A 16,494-nucleotide genomic window follows, 5' to 3' on the forward strand; every position below is an offset into this window, starting at 1 on the left:
GGTATATAATCTGATTTCCTTTCTACATTGATACTAGTTACATTGGTGATTTCTGTGGTTTCACATTACATATGTCTCATGATATAAATGGACTATACCTATCTCTATGATCCACTCTATTGTGAAGTAACAATATAGTTTCTATCTATTGAGGATGTATATGCACTAATATCAATATCTCAATATCTGCTTAATAGTCCACTTAAAAGATGAAGCCACGTGACGTGGTGTAACATGTAAGGGACGGACTGATTTTTGAAGCAATACATCAGTAAGCCGTCATCAGCTGTTTCTTAGTTTCGTTTTCTTTGATCTTTTAAAATGCACTTGTTAGCGTTTTTACCAATAAAGTAGCCTTGGTTTACTACACTATGGGAAGCTACCTTTTTTATTTCCCCATGCTGAGCACCACCGCTGCCAAATAGAAATCTGGAGCCTACAAACATTGGATTATACAGGACGCCCTGAACATCCACAGCTAGTTGCAGATTCAACAACACCCCTTGTGGATATCCATTTAATCAAGGCTTGATTACTACCTTGGGAAGGTAAGCGCATTGTGAGCCCACATTATTTGAAGACCCACATGAGAAGATTTTAAACATTTGTTTATCACTATTGGAGAAGTTTATATTTATTTTTGTCTTTATGGAACTTCCTACACTTTTATGCACGTATAAAGGCTGTATTGTTAGCCTATTATTCCAGGATTGATTTAGGCTTCATATTTATGTTTGCCTGCTGACTTTTGCAGCTATTTTTGTGCACACTTTTTTTTTTTTTTTTTTTTTTTTTTTCACTGGCCACTTGCTGGCTGAACGTTTTTATTCATTATTGATGTTTTTATATTTTTTAGCACTTTGTTTCAATTTTAGTTTATTATCAATGTTCACTGATTAACACTTTGATTACTTAGTCATATTCATTGCGCTCGTCACTTTACCTTCCACTTAAAAGAGTATACTCATTATTCCTTCCTTTTGAGCTTATGAGGTAATAAGCTAGTTTGAGTTGGTATCGGTTAGAGGATATGATGATTTAACCCCAAACTTTCTAAACTAAATTGAGAGTGACCTGGTGGTTAGACCTGACAAGCCTCTGCAGCTGCGGTCCATACACAATAAATAACACTGCACGGCAGTAAGTAATAACAATCCTTACATAATAACAGAACCCCTTAATAAAGAAAATTATTGTAATGGAACCAGCAGAGCTTGCAAACCACCTTGTTGGACTTTCACAAAGAGTTGATAACCTTACAGCCACGATGAACGAACTTCGCCTAGAAAATGATACTTTGCGCAACCAAAATTTTGTCCAAGCTAGGGACAGGCCTGAACCTAAGGTCTGCACCCCAGAACCATTTTCAGGAGACCGAAAGATTTTCCGTCAGTTTATTAGCTCCTGTCGCCTCATGTTTGATTTGCGCCCACGAACCTATTATTCAGACAGGGTTCGCATTCTCACCCTTGTCTCCTATTTAAAGGGAGAACCTAGGCTCTGGGCTGACGCATATCTGCTTGAACATGGTGAATTACTTGGTGCTTTCGAGACCTTTTTGGATGAGATGTCACTTCTATATGAAGATCCTAATAGGCAGCTAACAGCGGAAAATAATATTAGGAGCCTTAAACAAGGAAAGAGACCAGTGGAGGAGTTCATATCCGAATTTAAATGTTGGTGTAGAGAAACTCAGTGGACTGATATATCTTTACGAAACCAATTCAGACTTGGGTTGTCTGAATCCATGAAAGATGAGTTAGCACGTGTGGAACTTCCTGCAACTCTAGAAGAGCTGATGCATCTTTCACTCACCATAGACCGACGCCTCAGAGAGAGGAAGACTGAAAGAGGCAACACCTACTTACCCCCCCAATTCAAAAGGTTTAAATCACCACCAAAGGAGGTTCCCATGGAACTGGGAGCTGTCAAGGGCCCTCTGTCACAAGCAGAGAAACAGCGCCGTAGAGCTCATAATCTCTGTCTATATTGCGCAGCTCCAGATCACTTAGTCTCCACCTGCCCACTCCTAAGGAGGAACATTGAAGGTAACATATCTAATATATGTAGGACCATTCCACCCAGAAGTACCACTAATCGTTTCATTTATGTCTCCCTTACCTTACAGTGGGACCAAGATAGAATCACTATCAACGCAATGATCGACACCGGTGCCTGTGGCAACTTTATTGATTTAAATATTGTGAATGAAAATAAAATTCCCTGTGTGCTTAAACAAAATCCACTCTCTGTCACTTTTATTGATGGTTCTACCTCTTCTTCTGGCCCAATTTCCTCTCAGACTACACCTCTACTGGTCACTTCTGGGAATAACCATACAGAGACTCTAGTTTTTGATGTTATCCCATCTCCAATATTCCCAATTGTTCTTGGTCTACCCTGGTTATTATCTCACCAACCAACTTTCCTTTGGTCTAAGCACTCTCTCAATTTAAACTCCACTTTCTGTCAAAATAATTGTTACCCAAAACATACCATTCTCTCCACAGATGTAAGCTGTAAAGACTTACCTGCTTACATACAGGATTTTTTAGATGTATTCAGTAAGATTAACGCAGACATTCTTCCCCCTCATCGTATATACGACTGCCCTATAGATTTAAATCCAGACTGTCCAATTCCTACTGCTCGTATCTATCCGCTCTCACAACCAGAACTTGAACATCTTAAGCTCTACCTAGACGAAAATCTAAAGAAGGGCTTTATTAGACCTTCCACTTCACCAGCAAGTGCTGCCATGTTCTTCGTCAAAAACAAGGATGGATCTTTACGCCCTATCATTGACTACAGAGCCTTAAACACTATTACCATAAAGAATCGATACCCACTTCCTCTCATTCCGGAACTTATCGAACGTCTCCAAACTTCAAAAATTTTCACAAAACTAGATCTTAGAGGAGCCTACAACCTAATCAGAATTCGTCCAGGAGACGAATGGAAGACCGCTTTCAAAACCCGCTATGGACTCTATGAATACACTGTTATGCCATTTGGGTTGTGTAATGCACCCGCGACATTCCAGTGGTTCATAAATGACATCTTTAGAGATTTGCTTGACATCTGTGTAGTAATATACCTGGACGATATATTGATTTATTCCGATTCACTTGAAGAACATATCAAACATGTTCGATGGGTTTTAGCTAGGCTTAGAACGCATTCTCTATATGCCAAGCTGGAGAAATGCGTTTTCGGCCAGTCTAGCATTTCATTCCTTGGGTACCAAATTACACCTGACGGTATCCAGATGGACCGCTCAAAGGTGGATTGTATCATCTCTTGGCCAATTCCTCAATCAAGGAAAGCTCTTCAACGATTCCTTGGTTTTTCCAACTACTATCGTAAATTCATAAAAAACTTCTCAGCTATTGTCAAACCTTTAAGTGCCCTCACCAGCACCAAGACACCCTTTTCCTGGACTAAGGAAGCCCAGGAATCCTTTGACTCTCTTAAACTCTCCTATACTACAGCCCCAATTTTAGAATTACCTAACCCACAGTATCATTTCACCGTGGAAGTGGATGCCTCCCATTATGCTTTAGGTGCTATTCTTTCACAACGTCCAACCCTCTCCGAACCACTCCATCCTGTCGCATTTTACTCCAGGACCCTATCACCTGCGGAAAAAAATTATCCTATTGGAGAAAAGGAACTTCTTGCAATCAAAGACGCCTTACAAAACTGGAGACATTTATTAGAAGGTTCTACACACCCAATAACCATTCTCACGGATCACCGTAATTTACAACATCTAAAGACATGTAAGACACTCTCAGCCCGCCAAGTCAGATGGAGTCTTTTTTTTGACAGGTTTGATTTTTACATTTCCTACAGACCTGGTTCACAAAACGTGAAGGCTGACTCTCTTTCACGATTACATGAAGATCAAAACACTGAGATTCCTCCACTCTCTGTTATTCCATCTAATAGATTCATTGGAGTTTACACCTCTTTCAGACAATTAATCTCACAATCACTCGCTGCAGATACCACCTCTCTACCAAAGGATCTTACCAAATCTTCAGATGGTGTCTATACTTACAACAACAAAATCTATGTTCCTCCTAATTTACAACTCCTATTACTTAAACATCTTCATGATTCACCTTTAGCAGGTCACCCTGGGATCAACAAGACTACTCATCTCGTTAAGAGAGACTATTGGTGGCCCAACCTTTCTAAAATGATTTACGACTATGTGACGTCATGTGAGATTTGTGCTCGAAACAAGCATTCCAAGAAACCTCCATTTGGTCTACTTACATCTATTCCAATACCTAAAAGACCATGGGATGTTTTGTCGATTGACTTTATAGTTGATTTACCTAGGTCAAACGGTGCCAATACCATCATGGTCACAGTAGATCTACTCACGAAGATGGCACATTTCATACCCCTGAGAAAATTACCAACTTCCCTTGAGACAGCTAATGCTTTCATTTCCAATATCCTTAAAATTCATGGACTTCCCTCTCAAATAATCTCTGACCGTGGTTCCCAATTCATTTCTAAATTTTGGAAGACCCTCTGTAAAAGTCTACAAATCGACCATCGAATGTCCACCGCCTACCATCCGCAAACCAACGGTCAAACAGAACGTCTCAATCAGATCCTTGAACAGTATCTAAGATGCTACTGTACACACCTACAAGACGATTGGTATCAATTACTTCCATTAGCCGAATTCTCATATAACAACTCAACCAGTTCTTCATCCAGATTCACACCTTTCTTCGCCAATTATGGTTTTCACCCAAACAGTTTACCAACCAACTACCCCCCAAACGCTGTTCCAGCAGTTGATGATTACCTTTCTACTCTTAAAAATACTTTGACTACTCTACGTTCCAACTTGGAGATCGCTCAACAAAGACAAAAGAAGAATTATGATGCCCATAGGTCAACACCTCCTGAATATAAGGTTGGGGATTTGGTTTGGCTATCCACACGTAATCTTCATTTTAAAATACCCTCAAAGAAGTTAGGCACGCAATTCACGGGACCTTTCCAAATCACCCATTTGATTAACCCTAATGCGGTTAGATTGCTTCTACCCACAGACTGGAAAATTCATTCGTCTTTCCATGTCTCTTTAATTAAACCTTATGTTCCTAATCCATTCCCTAACAGGAAACCTTGCCCACCTCCACCTGTGGAAATACTTGGTCAGACGGAATACGAAGTTGAAAAGATCTTAGACTCTAGAAGACGTGCTTCTACCCTTCAATATTTGGTACGATGGAAGGGTTATGATCAAAACGATGATTCTTGGGAAAATTCCTCAGACATACATGCCCCTCGCTTAGTAAGACTTTTTCACCAAAGATATCCAGATCGACCATCTCCTTCTGGGAACACCCGTGGTGCCCCCTTGAGGAGGGGAGTATGTAACATCTTTGATGCTACTTCTCTCATACAGACCCAGATCTGTCCGATTCAGACAGCTGCGCTTGGTTTTGCAGGTTACCCGCGTCACTTCCGGTGCGCGGACATGTGCGTTCCACGCTGGAACGCGGAAGTGCGACCAGCGTCTCTTCCAATTTTCCCCGCGAATTTGCGGCTATTTAAACCCCCAAAGATGACGGCAGGGTGTTCTGTTATTTTGTCGGATACCTGCCGTCACCTTGGAACACCCTGCCTACACGCTCCACCTCAGTCACCTCCAGAGACCAGTCCTGATCTACAGTCAGCAGCGCTTTGACAGCACAGACCTCAGAGGACTTCTACCTGACATCCACTGATCCTCTCATTCCATCTTCACTGTTGACAATCTCTATACAGACAGGATCTTAACCCAGGGACTACTGCTCTCAGCAGAACCGCAAGTATCTTTGATAATCAATCTGTTCAACTGTCAGTATTATCTCTAGTTGCTTAACCCATGGACTACTGCTCTCAGCAGAACCGCAAGTATCTTTGATAATCAATCTGTTCAACTGTCAGTATTATCACTAGTTGCTTAACCCATGGACTACTGCTCTCAGCAGAACCTCAAGTATCTTGGTATATAATCTGATTTCCTTTCTACATTGATACTAGTTACATTGGTGATTTCTGTGGTTTCACATTACATATGTCTCATGATATAAATGGACTATACCTATCTCTATGATCCACTCTATTGTGAAGTAACAATATAGTTTCTATCTATTGAGGATGTATATGCACTAATATCAATATCTCAATATCTGCTTAATAGTCCACTTAAAAGAGTATACTCATTATTCCTTCCTTTTGAGCTTATGAGGTAATAAGCTAGTTTGAGTTGGTATCGGTTAGAGCAGTGTTTCTCAACCTTTTTCCAGTCGGGGCACCATTAAAAAGTATTTTCAGTCTTGAGGCACCCCAGTCCAAGGCTTGGTTCACATTATGGTGTGTCGCAGAACACGCGCAAAATCGCGCTCATTCCTGACACACAGAATAATGCTCTGCTCTTTAGAGGTACCATTAATTCTTAATGGTACACCCACACATTGGAAAATGTGGGGTGCTTTTGCTGCAGTGCAATTAAAAAAAAAAGAAGAAGGTTGGGGACTTGTTTCCCTGCATTTTTGTGGGTACAGAAGCCCATTGAAATGAATGGTCTGCCCTACATGCAGCTGCACAGATGTGAACCAAGGGCTTGTTAACATGTCAAAGGGGCGGTAAAACCACATGGTTGAGACGTTTTTACCACCCCCAACTTCTCTACCTTTAGCTGCAGAGGCAGCAGCTGGGGTGTTCACATGCTGTGGCTGCAACTGGAGGTATACCGAGGGTGAATGGGGGTGCACTGCAACTACCCCGCAACTGTGTGCATTGCACGGTTGCGGTGTAGTGATGCTGCATTTACGGGCTTAAAACAGGTAGTAAAGAGGCAACATAATGCCTCTGAAAAGCGATCTGTGCATGGATTGCTTTTCAGAGAAGCAGCAGTCCTTGCTATCAAACAAGCCCTACAAAATCCATTGTCATGGTACAGGAATGGGGGGGGGGGCAGGATTAAAAGTAACATACATACAGACTACAGACACAGGCTTACACATGCATACACATACATACCAGGGTTGCCAATTTTCAGTAAATTTACGAAGTTTGTAAAATCCATACTTTTTTCATCTGTCCTTGAATGTCCATTGCGGACATGTAGGCTGCATGTCTGTAACTGACATTCATGGACAAATGCAAAAAGTATGGATTTTACAAACTCTTTGTAAATTTACTGAAAGTTGGCAAACCTGATACACACACGCACACAGACAGTCACATGTGCACACACACACACACACACAGTCACATGTGCACACACACACATACACAGTCACATGTGCACACACACACACATACACAGTCACATGTGCACACACACACACACAGTCACATGTGCACACACACACATACACAGTCACATGTGCACACACACACACATACACAGTCACATGTGCACACACACACATACACAGTCACATGTGCACACACACACATACACAGTCACATGTGCACACATACACAGTCACATGTGCACACACACATACACAGTCACATGTGCACACACACACACACACATACACAGTCACATGTGCACACACACACACACATACACAGTCACATGTGCACACACACACATACACAGTCACATGTGCACACACACACATACACAGTCACATGTGCACACACACACATACACAGTCACATGTGCACACACACACATACACAGTCACATGTGCACACACACACACATACACAGTCACATGTGCACACACACACATACACAGTCACATGTGCACACACACACATACACAGTCACATGTGCACACACACACATACACAGTCACATGTGCACACACACACACACACAGTCACATGTGCACACACACACACACATACACAGTCACATGTACACACATACACAGTCACATGTGCACACACACACACATACACAGTCACATGTGCACACACACACACATACACAGTCACATGTGCACACACACACACATACACAGTCACATGTGCACACACACACACACATACACAGTCACATGTGCACACACACACATACACATACACAGTCACATGTGCACACACACATACATACAGACAGACAGTCACATGTGCACGCACACACATACAGACAGTCACATGTGCGCACACACACACACACACACACACATACAGACAGAGTCACATGTGCACACACACACACATACAGACAGTCACATGTGCACACACACACACATACAGACAGTCACATGTGCACACACACACATACACAGTCACATGTGCACACACACACAGTCACATGTGCACACACACACACATACACAGTCACATGTGCACACACACACACACACACAGTCACATGTGCACACACACACAGTCACATGTGCACACACACACACACAGTCACATGTGCACACACACACACACACAGTCACATGTGCACACACACACACACAGTCACATGTGCACACACACACACACACAGTCACATACAGACAGTCACATGTGCACGCACACACATACATACAGACAGTCACATGTGCACACGCACACACACATACATACAGACAGTCACATGTGCACACACACACGCACACACACATACAGACAGTCACATGTGCACACACACACACACACACACAGTCACATGTGCACACACACACACAGAGACAGTCACATGTGCACACACACACAGAGACAGTCACATGTGCACACACACACATACACAGTCACATGTGCACACACACACACATACACAGTCACATGTGCACACACACACACACAGTCACATGTGCACACACACACATACACAGTCACATGTGCACACACACACACATACACAGTCACATGTGCACACACACACATACACAGTCACATGTGCACACACACACATACACAGTCACATGTGCACACATACACAGTCACATGTGCACACACACATACACAGTCACATGTGCACACACACACACACACACATACACAGTCACATGTGCACACACACACACACACATACACAGTCACATGTACACACACATACACAGTCACATGTGCACACACACACATACACAGTCACATGTGCACACACACACATACACAGTCACATGTGCACACACACACATACACAGTCACATGTGCACACACACACATACACAGTCACATGTGCACACACACACATACACAGTCACATGTGCACACACACACATACACAGTCACATGTGCACACACACACACACACACAGTCACATGTGCACACACACACACATACACAGTCACATGTGCACACACACACACATACACAGTCACATGTGCACACACACACACATACACAGTCACATGTGCACACACACACACATACACAGTCACATGTGCACACACACACACATACACAGTCACATGTGCACACACACACATACACATACACAGTCACATGTGCACACACACATACATACAGACAGACAGTCACATGTGCACGCACACACATACAGACAGTCACATGTGCGCACACACACACACACACACACACATACAGACAGAGTCACATGTGCACACACACACACATACAGACAGTCACATGTGCACACACACACACATACAGACAGTCACATGTGCACACACACACATACACAGTCACATGTGCACACACACACACATACACAGTCACATGTGCACACACACACACATACACAGTCACATGTGCACACACACACACACACACACAGTCACATGTGCACACACACACACACAGTCACATGTGCACACACACACACACAGTCACATGTGCACACACACACACACAGTCACATGTGCACACACACACACACAGTCACATGTGCACACACACACACACACAGTCACATACAGACAGTCACATGTGCACGCACACACATACATACAGACAGTCACATGTGCACACGCACACACACATACATACAGACAGTCACATGTGCACACACACACGCACACACACATACAGACAGTCACATGTGCACACACACACACACACACAGTCACATGTGCACACACACACACAGAGACAGTCACATGTGCACACACACACAGAGACAGTCACATGTGCACACACACACAGAGACAGTCACATGTGCACACACACACAGAGACAGTCACATGTGCACACACACACAGAGACAGTCACATGTGCACACACACACAGAGACAGTCACATGTGCACACACACACAGACAAATGTATAAAGCCATTTTAAAAAAAAATAATGTAGCTTCTAGCTCAGTACCTTTTCAGATTTCTCTTTAGCCGGGTACTGCACTCTAGGGGGAAGCAGAGAGCACAGCACACTCCTCTGCAATTCACTTTCATTTTTGAAGCCGACAGAGCTTCTCACAGTTCGGCAGGAGAGCTCATCTGACAGCCTTCTCTCCACTGACCCCCGCGGCACACCTGAAAACCTCTGACGGCACACCAGTGTGCCGCGGCACACTGGTTGAGAAAGGCTGGGTTAGAGGATATGATGATTTAACCCCAAACTTTCTAAACTAAATTGAGAGTGACCTGGTGGTTAGACCTGACAAGCCTCTGCAGCTGCGGTCCATACACAATAAATAACACTGCACGGCAGTAAGTAATAACAATCCTTACACTCCCACACCCTATCCAACTATGTCATCCTACCAGCAGAGTAGGGGGCGGGAGGAGCTGTACATCAGGATCATATTAACAAATGGGTGATTACCTGCTTGTTGATATGAAAGGACTGCCGCTTTATTGAACCTGTATTACCATTGATTAGGTCCCTTCTGCACCCCAGCTTTGTTCTCTTCCTTTTTCACCGGTAATATTTTAGGTTTTTCCATTTTTTTTTCCTCTTTACGGTTTCTTGCTCCTCGTGTTCTTTCATTTTTATCCTGTATTATTATTTTTTATTTCTCCTTTTTTCCCCTTTTCTATTTATTATTACCCTGTTTCCCCGAAAATAAGCCCTACCCCGAAAATAGGACCTAGCGTTATTTTTGGGGATGGCTGCAATACAAGCCCTACCCCGAAAATTAACCCTAGTTAAAGTTGTCGTAAAAACATGTAATCTGTTTTGTAAAAAGATAATATATTGTGCAGCGTGTCTCCTTTTTGTAACTTGTTTTGGAAAATACCTTACTTATAGAGCCACTGGGAGCTCACGTAACCGGCTGAAGATCTTCTTCTCTCCAACTTTAGCGGTCCCTTCCTCTGCAGTGCTCAGAGTGGAGAAGAGCTACGACGGGTCACTGTGCTGGTTATCATGCTTTAAAGGATCAGGATATCTTTTTTTATTTTTTATTTACAACCACTCTAAGATCGTCATGATGACATGACTGTATTTGAATAAATGTAGATTACTGTACATACCGTAAATAAATAAGACATCCCCTAAAAATAAGCCCTAGTGTGATTTTTGTAGCCAAAATTAATATAAGACCCGGTCTATTTATTTTTATATTTATTATTTTTTCACACTTTATTTTCATTTTATATTACTTAGGTAATTTTCTTTACTTGATTTTTTTTTAAAGTTTATTTTCATACATTTTTCTCAGTTGTACCTTATCCTCTTAGTTTGTCTCCTTTTCCCACTAATTTCTTACTTTTTTCCTATTCTCATTTCTCTATCATCTTTTTATTTTTCACTCGTATTTTTCTCTTATTTTCCTCTCCTTTTCTGTTTTCCTTATTTTTCTCTTTATTCCCCTTTCTTATCTCCTTTTTGCCGCCATTCATCTTTATCGATTTACACTTTACTGTGTCCTCCTCCATTACCCCCTTTCTCGTTTACCTGTTTTGCTTCTGTCTCCCGATCTGATGGCTTCACTTCACACGTGTCTTCCTCTCTCCTGTTGGTTTTTGAATGGACGTAATCTGCCTGGGTGGGCGGGGTCTCCAGACGTCATACGTTTCCGTGCAATCAGCAGCTCCAGCCTTGGCAGCATCCGCGTTGCCTAGCTACTGCAGGCAGCAGAGCAAGTGCGGGGACAGCAATAGCGGTTTTGATTGGATCCGACCTGCTGCCTAGCAACCACGGATCCCTGCACTCATGCTGTTCAGTGTCTCCGGCTTCTCCCAGCCCGGCTGATGGATAACATTGTCGGCAGGGCAGGAGAGCCTGGAGAGGAGACACAGGCACAGCCGCATAGAGGAAGCTAAGCGGTGACCGCGGCCTGTGTTAACCCTCTCCAGGCCGCGGTCACCGCTTACCTTCCGCTGTGCGGCCGGTCATAAACAAGTATCAGACTGCGGCCCAGAGATTGATCCCGACGGCCCCAGCCAACCGGGCAAAAGCCCGGTGTGCCCTATGGCCAGTCCGGGCCTGGTGGGAGGCTATTTGGTGCCTCCTTGGACGACATCATAAAGGATGCCACGGGGGTAAGAGTATGCTCCTCCCCCAGTCCAGAAAAGAGCCACGCTACAGGCCGGGACCCTCTTTTCCCACACAAAAGCGGTATTTTCGTCTGTCAGGTCCCACAGGCATCCTCAGACCGACAAAGGGCCTGCTGGGGGACAAAAACGTCCCTGGGTTCGCAAGCCAAACAAGCCTGCGAACAAATCTGTGACAGCATGAAGGTTTGCCCCGCCCAACTCTCAGGTGGGGGGACGTCTGCATGAGTTTGCGGCTCGGTGGACCTCCCTGATTTCTGACCAGTGGGTCTGCAAAATGGTTTAATCAGGGTACAAGACAGTTTATTTCTCGTCCACCAAACAGATCCTTTCCCTCAAACCTTCCAGCTCGCCGGGATGCCCTATTTGGGGGCAGTGGGTGGGGGTGGGTCTGAGCCTATACCCAGCTGTGCTGACATGGAGCCGTCAGGAAAGTAAACTTCCACCTTAAAATTTTTACTTATAGGTAATAAAATATGGCTTACCTATTGGTAGTGTAAATATCTCCTAAATTACAAAAAAATGGTGTAATATATTGTTGGTATGAGCTAAGATTCATTTTAGTGTACATTTCCTAAAAATATGTGTTTGATAAATAGCTGTGCAGATATTGTGCAAAATTGAAACTGCTACCACTTTATTCTCTAGGGTCTCTGCTTTCAGAAAAGAGATGATATTTTTTTGAAAATTAACTGTAATATCTTGAAATATAACACTGTTCTCTTAAAGAGATGGAGCAGGAGCACATAAATCTTTTCATGTGTTCCTCGTTAGTATAGTGGTCAGTATCCCCGCCTGTCACGCGGGAGACCGGGGTTCAATTCCCCGACGGGGAGGCAAATCTTTTTTTTTTTTTTTTTTTTTTTTTTTTGCACAGGATTTTTTGGAAAAAGGATTAGCAATTCCAAGTCGTATAAAGCAAAAAACGTCAAGGGTCTGTGGCTAAAATTATAAGGCAATATAGTTGCTGGTTGGGGTGCTATAGGGCAAGTTAGGGTTGTATAGGGCAGGTTGGGGTGGTATATATTATATATACTGTTCTTTCTGTCTGGAAACTAAATAAATTAGAACACTTGCAGAATTGAAAGATAGTGATTCGTGGGGAAATTCATTTTATTTTTATCTTTTATAATTATTTATATTTATTATATTATAATTTATGATTTTGTGTTTCAAACTTTGTCATACTTGGGAAGTCTAATAGACTCTTGTTTGGACAGATTTATTCACTTCAGCCCTGGAAGATTTGGCTGCTCAATCACCAGGCCATTTTTTGCGATACGGCACGGCCACATTCTGACTGTGTCCTTATTGCGGTCGAGTGCAGGGTGCACCAAGATGGGAGTGACAGAACATCAAAATCTGACGGGTCGCCTAATCTGATGGAATACAGGCAGTGACATACCAGCATTTTGCAATGTACTATGAACAGATGGTCTGCAAGTGGCAGATAGTGCGCTTTAATATAGAAATATTTTGAACAAATTGCAGTGACACCTGCTGGCTGCACAGCTCCTTCGATAGCTCAGTTGGTAGAGCGGAGGACTGTAGAGGAAATCACTCAGGAATCCTTAGGTCGCTGGTTCAATTCCGGCTCGAAGGACATTTTTATCAACATAACTAGAAACCAGCAAGATTTATATTTATGTGCATTTGTTATATTTTGTTTTATTTCCTTTTTTCTGAAGTAATCATGTGAAATAAAGGACTCGCAAAAACACAGGCACCAGAATGTATTTCTACATAGTCGCATCGATCCAAGCTGAACCAATATATCTATGTATATACGACCGTAACAATACATTATTAACCGAATGGGAAAACGTTTGGTGCAAACTGTTGGCTCATTCCTGCAAGTACCTAATTAGTAGTATGAATCAATAATCTTCTAAATATCATTGTTGTATTTAGAATTGTTTCTTCCATGTAGTGTTGGTGATGTAATGGTGAGCATAGCTGCCCATTTTTTTGTCATTAATAAAAGGTTAGCGTTTTTATATATATATTTTTTCATTTTTTTAACAATTAAAAATTATTTATTGTTACAGCTGCATGTGATTTAAGTAGCCTTTTAAATTATTTTCACATTTTAATGTGTTTGAGAAAAGAAAAAAAATTGCTCCGGAGGAGTTGTTAAAACATCACAAAACAGTCCTGCAGTATAGCAGCATATTTCTCACAATGGTGAGGGCTCATTTTTATAGCACCAACAGTATTTTCAATGCTTCAGTAACCACGTGCCGACTGCCTTATATGTCGGCAGAATGGCACGGGCAGGCAAAGCATCGTACAAGTACGTTGCTTTGAATCTGCCGCTGCGAGCTCCATGATCATGGCCCTGGGACCCTATGTCCGCCGGTGTCCTGCGTTCGTGTCACAGAGTGATAGAATGGGGGGATGCCATTGTAAACAAGGCTTTTTCCTAGTGACAGAACACTAATCTTCTGCTCCCTGTCATCAGGAAAAGTGATCAGTGTTGCGTCACTGGTAGCCCAGCCCCCACACAGTTAGAATCACTCCCTAGGACACACTTAACCACTAGGGGGCAAAGAAGGGGTTAAAGTGGTTATAAACACTTTAAACTACAGGTAAGCCTAGATTAAGGCTTACCTGTAGGTGAAACAAATATCTCCTAAACCTACACGGTTTAGGGGATATTTGCAAAAGAAAGGCACCGATGTCTACAGCGCACTGAGCATGTCGCTTTTAACGGCGATCATGCAGTTAGTGGCGGCACCTGCGCTCATGCGTCGGAGTGACGTCATTGCAGCTCCGGACAATCACAGCCGCGATATGTGGATGTCATTTGTGGAGCGATGGCCCCGACGGATGAGGACAATGAGCACCGTTGTGGGGGATTTGATCTCAGGTAAGTACTTCATAATGAGCTAGTATACTATGCTCATTATGCTTTTGTCTTGCAGGGTGTTTTTGAAAAAAGAAAAAAAAAAAAGAGGGTTTGCTTCCTCTTTAACCCCTTCCCTGCCAGTGCCATTCATACAGTAATCAGTTCATTTTTTAATAGCACTGATCGCTGTATAAATGACAATGGTAGCAAAATAGTGTCAAAAGTGTCCAATGCCGCAGATCGCAATATCGCAGATCGCTGCCGCTACTAGTAGAAAAATTAATAATAAAAAATGGCATAAACCTATCTCCTATTTTGTAGACGCTATAACTTTTGCGCAAACCAATCAATATACGCTTATTACAATTTTTACCAAAAATATGTAGAAGAGTACATATCGGCCTAAACTGAGGAAGAGATTCATCTTTTTTTATACATTTTTGGGGGATATTTATTATAGCAAAAAGTGTCGCTCTTTTTTTGTTGATAGCACAAGTAAAAACCACAGAGGTGATCAAATACCACCAAAAGAAAGCTCTATTTGTGGGGAAAAAAAGAATGTACATTTTGTTTGGCAGCCATGTCGCACGACCGTGCAATTGTTAGTTAAAGCGACGCAGTGCCGAATCCCAAGAAGTGGGCTGGTCATTTGGCAGCCAAATCCTTTGGGGCTGAAATGGTTAAATAAAGCAGAACAAGTATAACATAACTCAATTAAACCTGCTCTCTCTGTAACAAGAGGGTGTGCGCAGGAACAGCTTAACCTATAGCGTTGGTGGTATAGTGGTGAGCATAGCTGCCTTCCAAGCAGTTGACCCGGGTTCGATTCCCGGCCAACGCAAGACATCTTTTTACACAAATAGAGCATTCTTTTGCTAGTATTTCATCGCCACTTGGTTTTTGTTATATGAACAAAAAAATACTGAATATAAAAATATATATATTTTTTTACTTTCTGCCTTATAACATATTGAATAAAATTTTTTAACCACTTCCCGCCCGGCCTATAGCCGATTTACGTCCGGGAAGTGGTTGTGAAATCCTGACAGGACGTCCTGCAGGATTTCATGCCGCGCGTGCCCGTGGGGGCGCGCAGCGCGGCGATTCATGGTGTCAGTCTGACACCCTGCATCACCGATCTCGGTAAAGAGCCTCCGGCGGAGACTCTTTACCACGTGATCAGCCGTGTCCAATCACGGCTGATCACGATGTAAACAGGAAGAGCCGTCGATGGCACTCGCGTCTGACAGAGGCTTTACGGTCGT

The 16,494-nt window shown here is 42.8% G+C and overlaps 3 non-coding genes across 3 annotated transcripts; all 3 read left to right on the top strand.

Moving 5' to 3' along the window:
• Positions 1-13,145: 13,145 nt before the first annotated feature.
• TRNAD-GUC lies at positions 13,146-13,217 on the top strand. Its single transcript has one exon. It is a non-coding gene; the product is annotated as a tRNA-Asp (tRNA).
• A 678-nt stretch (positions 13,218-13,895) lies between these two features.
• TRNAY-GUA lies at positions 13,896-13,984 on the top strand. The gene is given in 2 exon segments: positions 13,896-13,932; positions 13,949-13,984. It is a non-coding gene; the product is annotated as a tRNA-Tyr (tRNA).
• A 2,014-nt stretch (positions 13,985-15,998) lies between these two features.
• TRNAG-UCC lies at positions 15,999-16,070 on the top strand. The gene has a single exon. It is a non-coding gene; the product is annotated as a tRNA-Gly (tRNA).
• Positions 16,071-16,494: the final 424 nt, after the last annotated feature.

Source organism: Rana temporaria, chromosome 4 (assembly GCF_905171775.1).
Source record: "Rana temporaria chromosome 4, aRanTem1.1, whole genome shotgun sequence".
In the NCBI taxonomy this organism is placed as follows: Eukaryota; Metazoa; Chordata; class Amphibia; order Anura; family Ranidae; genus Rana; species Rana temporaria.